At 44.2% G+C, this 10191-nt stretch overlaps 1 non-coding gene across 1 annotated transcript; it reads right to left on the bottom strand.

Moving 5' to 3' along the window:
• Positions 1 to 1051: 1051 nt before the first annotated feature.
• On the bottom strand, positions 1052 to 1158 carry LOC128575761 (U6 spliceosomal RNA). Its single transcript, XR_008377154.1, has one exon. It is a non-coding gene; the product is annotated as a U6 spliceosomal RNA (small nuclear RNA).
• Positions 1159 to 10191: the final 9033 nt, after the last annotated feature.

Here is a 10191-nt window from a genome sequence, read left to right as displayed (position 1 = left end):
ATTATTATTATTTTTTTAAATTAAATCATAGCTGTGTACATTAATGCAATCATGGGGCACCATACACTGGTTTTATAGACCATTTGACATATTTTCATCACACTGGTTAACATAGCCTTCCTGGCATTTTCTTAGTTATTGCGTTAAGACATTTATATTCTATATTTACTAAGTTTTACATGTACCCTTGTAAGATGCACCAAAGGTGTAATCGCCCTCTCTCCACCCATCCTCCCCCACTTCCCTCTCCCTCTTCCCCATATTCTTATGTTATAACTAGGTTATAGCTTTCATATGAAAGCCATAAATTAGTTTCATAGTAGGGCTGAGTACATTGGATGCTTTTTCTTCCATTCTTGAGATACTTTGCTAAGAAGAATATGTTCCAGCTCCATTCATGTAAACATGAAAGAGGTAAAGTCTCCATCCTTCTTTAAGGCTGCATAGTATTCCATGGTCTACATATACCACAATTTATTAATCCATTCGTGGATTGATGGGAACTTGGGCTTTTTCCATGACTTAGAAATTATGAATTGGGCTGCAATAAACATTTTGGTGCAAATATCTTTGTTATAATGTGATTTTTGGTCTTCTGGGTATATACCTAGTAGAGGAATTATAGGATTGAATGGCAGATCTATTTTTAGATCTCTAAGTGTTCTCCAAACATCTTTCCAAAAGGAATGTATTAATTTGCATTCCCACCAGCAGTGTAGAAGTGTTCCCCTTTCTCCACATCCATGCCAACATCTCTGGTCTTGGGATTTTGTGATATGGGCAAATCTTCCTGGAGTTAGATGATATCTCAAAGTGGTTTTGATTTGCATTTCTCTGATGATTAAGGATGATGAGCATTTTTTCATGTCTGTAGGCCATGTGCCTGTCTTCTTCAGAGAAGATTCTCTTCAAGTCCCTTGCCCAGCCTGCAATGGGATCACTTGTTCTTTTCTTGCTTATACGTTTGAGTTCTCTGTGGATTCTGGTTATTAAAACTTTGTCGGAGTCATAACCTGCAAATATCTTCTCCCATTCTGAGGGATGTCTGCTTAAAAATATGGAACGCTTCACAAATTTGCGTGTCATCCTTGTGCAGGGGCCATGCTAATCTTCTCTGTATTGTTCCAATTTTAGCATATGTGCTGCCGAAATGAGCACGTGATTGTCTTTTGTATATTAACCTTGAATCCTGTGATGTTGATATATTTGCTTACTAGTTACAGAAAGGTTTTGTTGTTGTTGTTGCTTCTTATAGATTTTCTACATAGATGATCATGTCATATGTGAAGACACTTTTATTTCTTCTTTCCCATCCATATGCCTTTTATTTACTTTTCTTATTGCATTAGCTAAGACTTCCAGTATAATGTTGAAAAGGAGTGGTGCAAGGGATATGCTTGCCTTGCTCCTAATCTTAGCAGGAAAGTCTCTAGTTTCTCATCATTAAATACAGGGTGGCCATAAAGTTCAAGTGCAATTTAATTAATTAATTAATGTTAGCTGTAGTTTTTTTAGATTCTCTTTATCAAGTTGAGAAAGTTCCTTTCTATTCCTAGTTTGCTGAATATTTATTTATTTTCATAATAAATTGGTGTTGGATTTCATCAAATGCTTTTTCTGCATCTATTGATATGATCATGCAATTTGTCTTCTTTTAACTACTAATGTGATGGATCACATTAACATTATTACTTATTATTTTATTTAGAGACAGAGTCTCACTTTATTGCCCTCGGTAGAGTGCTGTGGCATCACAGCTCACAGCAACTTCCAACTCTTGGGCTTAGGCAATTCTCTTGTAGCTGGGACTACAGGTGCCCACCACAATGCCCAGCTATTTTTTTGTTGTAGTTTGGCTGGGGCCAGATTCAAACCCACCACCCTTGGTATATGGGGCCAGCATCGTACCCACTGAGCCACAGGTGCTGCCCATTATTACTTATTTTTATTCTCTAATTTAGCCACTGGGGTATCCCTTAGGCTGCTTTCTGTCCTTTTGAGAGGACAGAACTTCCTTATTTTCGGGCACAACATGTTCCAGCCCATGCCCCAAGGATCTCTGGTTCTTTTCAGTGACCAAGCTGTGGGCACTGAGTGTGCTCTTTACTATTGTGAGTGGGGGTGGCAACAGCTGCTCCCAGCATACTATTACATTTCTTTCTTTCTTTTCTTTTTCTTTTTCTTTTTTTGAGACAGAGTCTCATTATATTGCCTTCGCTAGAGTGCTGTGGTGTCACAGCTCACAGCAACCTTAGACTCTTGTGCTTAAGCAATTGATTTTCTTGTCTCAGCCTCCCAAGTAGCTGGGACTACAGGTGCCCCCCACAACACTGGACTATTTTTTAATTGAAGTTGTCATTGTTGTTTAGCTGGCCTGGGCTGGGTTCCAACCTGCCAGCCTGGGTGTTTGTGGCCAGCACCCTACCCACTGAGCTACGGATGCCACCTCTCCAGGTTATCTTAATCTCTCTTTTTTTACTTTCCTCTTCTATGATTTCTGTGTTTCATTCTTCTTCACCTATGTCTAATTTGTTGTTAAACTCATCTACTGAGTTTTAAATTTCAGTCGTTATGTTTCTTGCTTCTATAAGTTTTTTTAAACCCATGAAGTTATTTATATAAATGCTTACTCTTTACTATTTCTAAAACCCTTAAAAATGTCATTAAATATGTTAAAATTATTTTAAATTCTATGTCCAATGATTCCAGTGTTTGAGGTCTTTGTGGGTCTGAATGTACTACCTGTTGTTTCTGCTGACTCTTGCTTATGATGCCTGATTACCCTGTGTCTTTTGTAATTGGGACTCTGAGCTTGTATATCAGAATTTTACCTTAGGGCAATCTTTGAGACTGAAGGTGGATTCCTACAGAGAGGATTAGCTTGACTTCTGCCAGGAGCCTGTGGTCATTATTGACTTGAGACCACTTTAAACTAAATTCTTGGTTTGATACTTTTTGGACCACCCAAGTAGAGTGAATTCAGGCTGCACAGCCCTCTTATTGGGATTGGTTTATAGCAACCAATTCTAAGGGAGGGCTTCCACCACTTCCATTCATTGCCAAGGTTGAGTATAAATAATTTTCCTTTTAGTCCCCTGGAAGTAGAGAGTAGGGTAGTTTTGTTTGGGTTCGTCTTAACACCAATGTTAACACCAACTTTTGGGAGGGGTCTTGGCTTTATGTGGGGGGAGGAGTGTTTCTATTAATGTCCTCTCCTTGGTGGGCTCTGAGCTTTGTCTCCAAACTCCACTCCAGAGCTTGGAGCTTCAGAGCACCATTAATATCTCTGAGTTCTATGGGTGGTGCCTGTGGCTCAAAGGGGTAGGGCGCCAGCCCCGTATGCTAGAGGTAGTGGGTTCAAGCTCAGCCCCGGCCAAAAACTGAAAAAAAAAAAAAAAAAATCTCTGAGTTCTAGTCTGCACTTGAGAATTAATTGATGGCATTAAAGTATTTTTTTTTTAGCTGGCATATTTGCTTATTTCTGGTTGGAGGATCTAAAGAGTATTTAACAGCATCTTGCTGGAAACACACGACCCTTCCTTTCTCTTGTTAGCATTTCTTTAATGAAAATTTGTGAAATCAGCATCTGAGTATTCCTAATTTGTTTTTGGAGTACATAGGGGACACTATAAGTCACAGGGGTCCTCAAACTGCAGCCCGTGGGCTACATGAGGTGGTGTGATTGTATTTGTTCCTGTTTTGTTTTTTTTTACTTCAAATAAGATATGTGCAGTGTGCATAGGAATTTGTTCATAGTTTGTTTTTTTTTTAAACTATAGTCCGGCCCTCCAACGGTCTGAGGGACAGTGAATTGGCCCCCTGTTTAAAAAGTTTGAGGATGCCTGCAATCATAGCATTGCCTCTTTAATTTGGGTTAGTATATTAATTTATTCATCAAATTTTATTTAGCCTCTGTTAAAGGCCGTTTTTTTGGTTTTGTTTTTATTTATTTTTATTTTATGTTTTTGAGACCGAGTATCACTATGTTGCCCTCAGTAGAGTGCCATGGCGTCACAGCTCACAGCAACCTCCAACTCTTGGGCTTAAGCAATTCTCTTGCCTCAGCCTCCCAAATAGCTGGGATGACAGGCACCTGCCACAACACCTGGCTATTTTTAGAGATGAGGTCTCACTCTGGTTCAGGCTGGTCTCGAACCTGTGAGCTCAGGCAACCCACCCACCTCGGCCTCCCAAATGCTGGGATTACAGGAGTGAGCCACCACGCCTGGCAGGTTTTGTTTTTAGACAGAGTCTCACTCTGTCACTTGGGCTAGAGTACAGTAGCCACATCATAGCTCACTGTGATCTCAAACTTCTGGGCTAAGCAATCCTCCTGCCTCAGCCTCCTGAGAAGCTGGGACTACAGGCATGCCCAACCATGTCTTGCTAATTTTTCTATTTTTAGTAGAAACGAGGTCTTACTTTTTCTCTGACTGGTCTAGAACTCCTGACCTCAAGCAATCCTCCTGCCTCAGCCTCCTGGAGTGCCAGGATTATAGGCGTGAGCCCCCATGCCTGGCAAGGCCAGGCTTTTTGTTGAGTCCTGGGGATTCAGGGTGGATAAGGCAAAATCAACTTCTACCTGCCCTCATGAGGCTCATAGTCCAGTGACTTACATTTATAGTATAGTGCTAAACATTTTGCATACTTATTTAATCTAATCCTCATTACAACCTATGGGTTGTGTATGATCCTTATATAGATTAGGAAAAGAAGGCACAGAAAGACTACGTGAATTACCTGATGTCAGACAGCTTGTAAGAGGCGGATCAGGAACGCAAAACCAGGTTTGCCTGCTGTAAAATCTTTGTTCTTAACCTTTATGCTCCTGCTTGTGCCAAGAGAGGGCACTGTTGAGTATGCTGGGAAGAGAGGCGGCTTTCTTTATTACATGTGTGGGAAAATATGCCCATAGATGCCATTATTAGTATTCTTAGGATGAATTTGGGTGCTATGTCAGGTCAATTCATGATCAGAATTATAGAGTTCTAAGATACAGGACAGAGGCAGGTGAAGGCTCCTTTTCCAGACCTCAGTGGCTATTCATGTGACACGTATGTAGCTCTTTGTTGCCAGATACTTGCCTGTGCTAATGAAAGACAACAAGGGAGAAAGAATTAGTAGCTCCCGGAGCAGTACTGGGGGGTTGTGGTGCTGTTGTTGCCTCTTACTGCTGGAAAATGCACCCTGTGTAGCCATATGGTTGGAAGTCAAGTTTGCCCTTGAAAGTGAGGCTAGCTGCTTCTCTAGATAGAAAATCAGGATACTTTGGGGGCCAGGCCCTTCCCCTCCCTGGGCCTCAATTTCTTCATATGCTGTATATATTGAGGACGTTGACTCTGTGATCTCTGAAGCTGTGGTCCCCGCCCCCCAGACTGGTCTGTGGCCTGTTAGGAGCCGGGCCACCAAGTAGGAGGTGAGCAGTGGTGAAAGATGAAGCTTTGTCTGTATTTACAGCTGCTCCCTATTGCTTGCTGCCCGTGCTCCACCCCCTGTCAGATACCCCCGGCTCCCCAAACCCTGGTCCATGGAAAAATTGTCTTCCACAAATCCCATCCCTGGTACTAAAGAGGTTGGGGATCACTGCTGTAAATGACCTTTCTACCTCATGTGGCCCTATGATTCCGTGAGATGCCCAGAGACTCTGTTTTTGGTTCTGTGTCCAGGGAAAGGCAGGTGGTAGAATGTTAGGGAGCAGGCCAGGTGCAGGAGCTCATGCCTGTAATCCCAGCACTCTGGGAGGCCAAGGCAGGTGGATTACTTGAGCTCACGAGTTCGAGACCAGCCTGAGCAAGACTGAGACCCTGCCTCTAAAAAATAGCCAAGCGTTGTGGTAGACGCCTGTAGTCCCTGCTACTTGGGAGGCTGAGGCAAGAGGATTGGTTAAGCCTAGGAGTTTGAGGTTGCTGTGAGCTATGACACCATGGCACTCTACCTAAGGCAACAAAGTGAGACTCTGTCTCAAAAAAAAAAAGAAAGTTAGGGAGCAGCAGACCTAGCTTTTCCTGGCCCCAACTGATGGTTTGGTTACAGTGGAGTGAAATAATGCCACGTGGCCAAATCCCACAATTCCTGGAATTCCTACAACTCCTTCCCAAATCAGCCCTCTGCAATTCTCCTGCTCTGGAATCACCAGAATGCTTTGCCTGGACTTGTCCCATCACATCTGTCTTTCTTCTCTTGCTAGACTGTTAAGCTTCTGTAGGGTCAGGTCTTGTTCAGTCTCTTGCACCCTCACCCCCTCCACAGCACCAGAGCAAGGCCAGTTGAGTGCATGAATAAAAGAAAATCTGGCTTTTCCCCCTAAACAATTCTATTGAAAGGCCCAGACTTAAAAACAGATAGCTTTTCTATATTACATGTAATGTAAACACATTTTATATAGCATATAAACATAAAATAATATTTCTATGGGCCTTAAATGCTGATGGTGGAAATTTCATAAATGGTAGAAGTATATAATGATGAAAATAACCACCCCCTGTATACACCCTCCCCCTCATCTGATCACCCAGGACGTTTGGGTGGATTTCATTCTAGTCTTTTTCCTACATGTGACAATGCTGGCACCCTGTCCCCATGCAGCGTGCTTCTCTGTGCCTATTATTCAGAAGTCACTGGGAGCCATTCCCCACATCCTGAAACATTCTTTGATAACTCGACATTTAATGGCTATTGCGTGTTTCAAATCTACTAAGGTTTGAGCTGTGAAGAGCTTAGCTGAGCAAAGAACTGAGCTGCGCGTTTCCTACCAACACGCTCGTGGGGTCCAACGAGGTTGGAAACAGACCATCTCATCACCTCTGTGGCTGCCATTTGTGGAGCACCCGCCGCTTCCCAGGCGCTATGTGGGGGGCTCGCCAACCCTCCTAATGACTGCGTGAGGAAGGTTCTGTGGATGGAGACAGACATTCTGGAAGGCTCAGAGTGGGAAGCGGACAGCCACGACACAGTAGATGGAGATGCCTATTCCCAGGCCTCCCATGGTGCTGTGTGGCTGGCCGGTTGGGGGCTGCTGCTGGACACACGGGGGAGAAGGAAATGCTAACATGTGAAGTAAGACCCTGTGGTTGGGCTGCTGCAGGGCAAGTTGGAATCGCTCCGTTTGGTGGTGCTTCGTTTCCTGCCCTTGAACTTCTGGGGCCATCCACCTCCCTGAGCTGGCTCCAGAAGCCGCTGGAATGCTGCTCAGCACATTAGCTGTGAAGTTAACTGGCTCCGGATCACAAGTTCACAGCTCTCTGTTCAGGGTGGCAGAGGAGCCTGGTCTGGTGGCCAGAGCTGCGGGAGGGAGGGAGGTGCCCACTCGCTGCACCCCCCCACCCAGCAGTAAAACATCTTCTCTGGTTACTCCTCTCCCTTAAAGAGCCTTTAGTGATTCATTAGCATGGAGAAGAGGATAATTAGTTGGCTAATTATGAAGGGGCAAGCAAAAAAACCCAAGCTCTCTGGTTACATAAACAGTTCCTCTGAGAGCCCAGGGACACAGAAAACCTCTGTCCTCCCCAAGACCTTTGGGAGAGGTGGGGTTTCTTGCCTGTGTGATAAAGGCTCCTATCTGTCCCGGTGTGCACACCATTTGTCACTTTTCAAGCCCTGGCCAAGAACACTCGGTGAGGTTATTGTGCCACAGTAACGGCTATTACATGAATAGGCATTCCTTTCCACCCACATGCTTGAAAACTTCCTGGTTATAATTAGAACCATTTCTAGTTTCTAGCTGTTCTGACACTTGTGGAGGTGGTGGAGAGGAAGCAGGGGGGCTGCTCAGAATTCTGGCTGAGCTGCGGAGGGCAGAGCCAGAAAACTCAGTTCTAATCCCACCCTTGCCAGTGTGGCTGTTAGCTGTGCTCCCTGGAGAGTCTCAGGGTTACAAGTGTCCTCAGACCCACCAGCCCCACCCCGCGTCTTGATTCAGTCTTTCAGAGCTTCTCCCCCGTCCCCTTTTTGCTGGGGAGACTCTTGCAGGAGGGTTGTTGGAGGGAGTATTTCCCGTCTGAATCCGCAAGGCATTTGGATCTTGATATATTTTCACATAAAAATGTTAACATTTTATGGGGAAGGACTTTAGAAATAATTTAATTGTGTGGTTTTCAGTTCTTGGGGAGACCAAAAAAGCCACATTCCCGCCCTCCCACCCCCCGCCCTCCAATCTAGTGAATCAGTCTTCCATTTCAGGTGGTGTTTTGAAACCAGGTAGGTTTTTTAAAAAATTAAACTTTTATTCGTGCACTCAACTGGCCTTGCTCTGGTGCTGTGGAGGGGGTGAGGGTGCAAGAGCCTGAGGGGCTCTCAGGTAGGTTTTTTAAAAATGAAACTTTTTAATTTTGAGATAATTTGTAGATTCACATGCAGTTGTAAGAAATAAGACAGAGAGAAGCCCTATATACTTTACCCAGTTTTATTTGGTCTCACCACCAGGATACTGGTATCAGTACAGTTAAGATAGAGAAAAATTTCATTTCTGCAAGAAAAATTTCATCTCTGCAAGGATCGGCAGATTGCTCCGTTATATCCACACCCCCTTCTCTCTGCCCTGCCCCCTCCTTTATCCCTGGAACTTGCAAACTCTTCTCCGTTTCTTTTTTTTTTTCTCTTCTCCGTTTCTATTTCTAATTTTGTCATTTCAAGAATATCATATAAGTGGAATCATGCTCTATTCAATCTTTTGGGATCTGCTTGTTTCGTTCAGCATAACTCTCTGAAGATTAATTCAGGTTAGTGTATTAATGGTTTGTTCCTTTCTATTGCTGTAGACGTACCACAGTCTGTCAACCATTCACCCATTGAAGGATGTCCAGATTGTTTCCCAGTTTGGGGCTATTACAAATAAACGTGCTATAAACATTCTTTAAAGCTATTTCTTGTAGCGAATGGAACCATTTCACAATGCCCAGAAGTACAATCACTGAGTCACATGATAGTTGCATGTTTAGTTCTTTTCTTTTTTTTGAGAGAGAGAGTCTCACTTTGCCACTCTTGGTAGAGTTCGGTGGCATCACAGCTCACAGCAACCTCAAACTCTTGGGCTCAAGCAATTCTCTCACCTCAGCCTCCTGAGAGACTGGGATTACAGGCGCCTGCCAAAACACTGGGCTATTTTTTGACATGGGGTCTCAGCTGGTCTCAATTCCGTGAGCTCAGGAAATCCACCCACCTCGGACTCCAAGAATGTGCAAGGTTAATTCTTTTTCTTTTTTTTGTAGAGACAGAGTCTCACTGTACCGCCCTCGGGTAGAGTGCCGTGGCCTTACACGGCTCACAGCAACCTCTAACTCTTGGGCTTACGCGATTCTCTTGCCTCAGCCTCCCGAGGAGCTGGGACTACAGGCGCCCGCCACAACGCCCGGCTATTTTTCTGTTGCAGTTTGTCCGGGGCTGGGTTTGAACCCGCCACCCTTGGCATATGGGGCCAGTGCCCTACTCACTGAGCCACAGGCGCCGCCCTTGCACGGTTAATTCTTAACAAGCTGCCGAAACGTTTTCCACCCTGGCGGTACCATTTTACACTCCCATCAGCAACGTCTTGAGTGATTCAGTTTCTCTGTGTTCTTACCAGCATTTGCTTTTGTTGCTAATTTTGATTTTAGCCATTCTGATAGGTGGATAGTGAAATTTCATTGTTTTTTTCATTTTAAAAAATGGACACATAATTGCACATATTTATGGGATACATGTGGTACTTTGATACATGCATATTGTGTGTAATGATAAAATCAGGGTAATTAGGGTATTCATCACCTCAAACATTCTTCTCACTTCCTTGTGCTGGGACATGGTGGTTTTATATAAGTTGTAATGAATATCTTTTCACATGCTGATTTTCCGTCTGTGTCTTCTCTTTGGTGAAATCACAGGCGGTTTCGATGGGCAGAGTTGGTCCCTCACCAGGCCTAGTCCACTCCACAGGGCTTGGTTCTCTTTCCTGAGCCCTTTCCACAGCAAGGAAAGGAGAAGACCTTGTTCTGGGCGGTCCTGCCTGGCAGTAGACAGTTCCTGCTTAGGTCATACTGATGCCTTGGAATTGAACCCTCTGCTGACGGAGAGACAGGTCCATAGGGAAGTAAAATGTGCCATGTTATGTAATGGTCGTACCCATCAGGTGGTCTTGGCTAATGCTGGTGTCTCTGGGGCCAGGAGCTCGGAGGAGGGGCAGCGGCTGGCTGGCACTGGAAGCTGGCAATGAAGCCA

Source organism: Nycticebus coucang, chromosome 22 (genome assembly GCF_027406575.1).
Source record: "Nycticebus coucang isolate mNycCou1 chromosome 22, mNycCou1.pri, whole genome shotgun sequence".
Taxonomy (NCBI): domain Eukaryota; kingdom Metazoa; phylum Chordata; class Mammalia; order Primates; family Lorisidae; genus Nycticebus; species Nycticebus coucang.
Note: the sequence above shows the minus strand (reverse complement) of the source record. Positions and strands in the feature narration are given on the sequence as shown.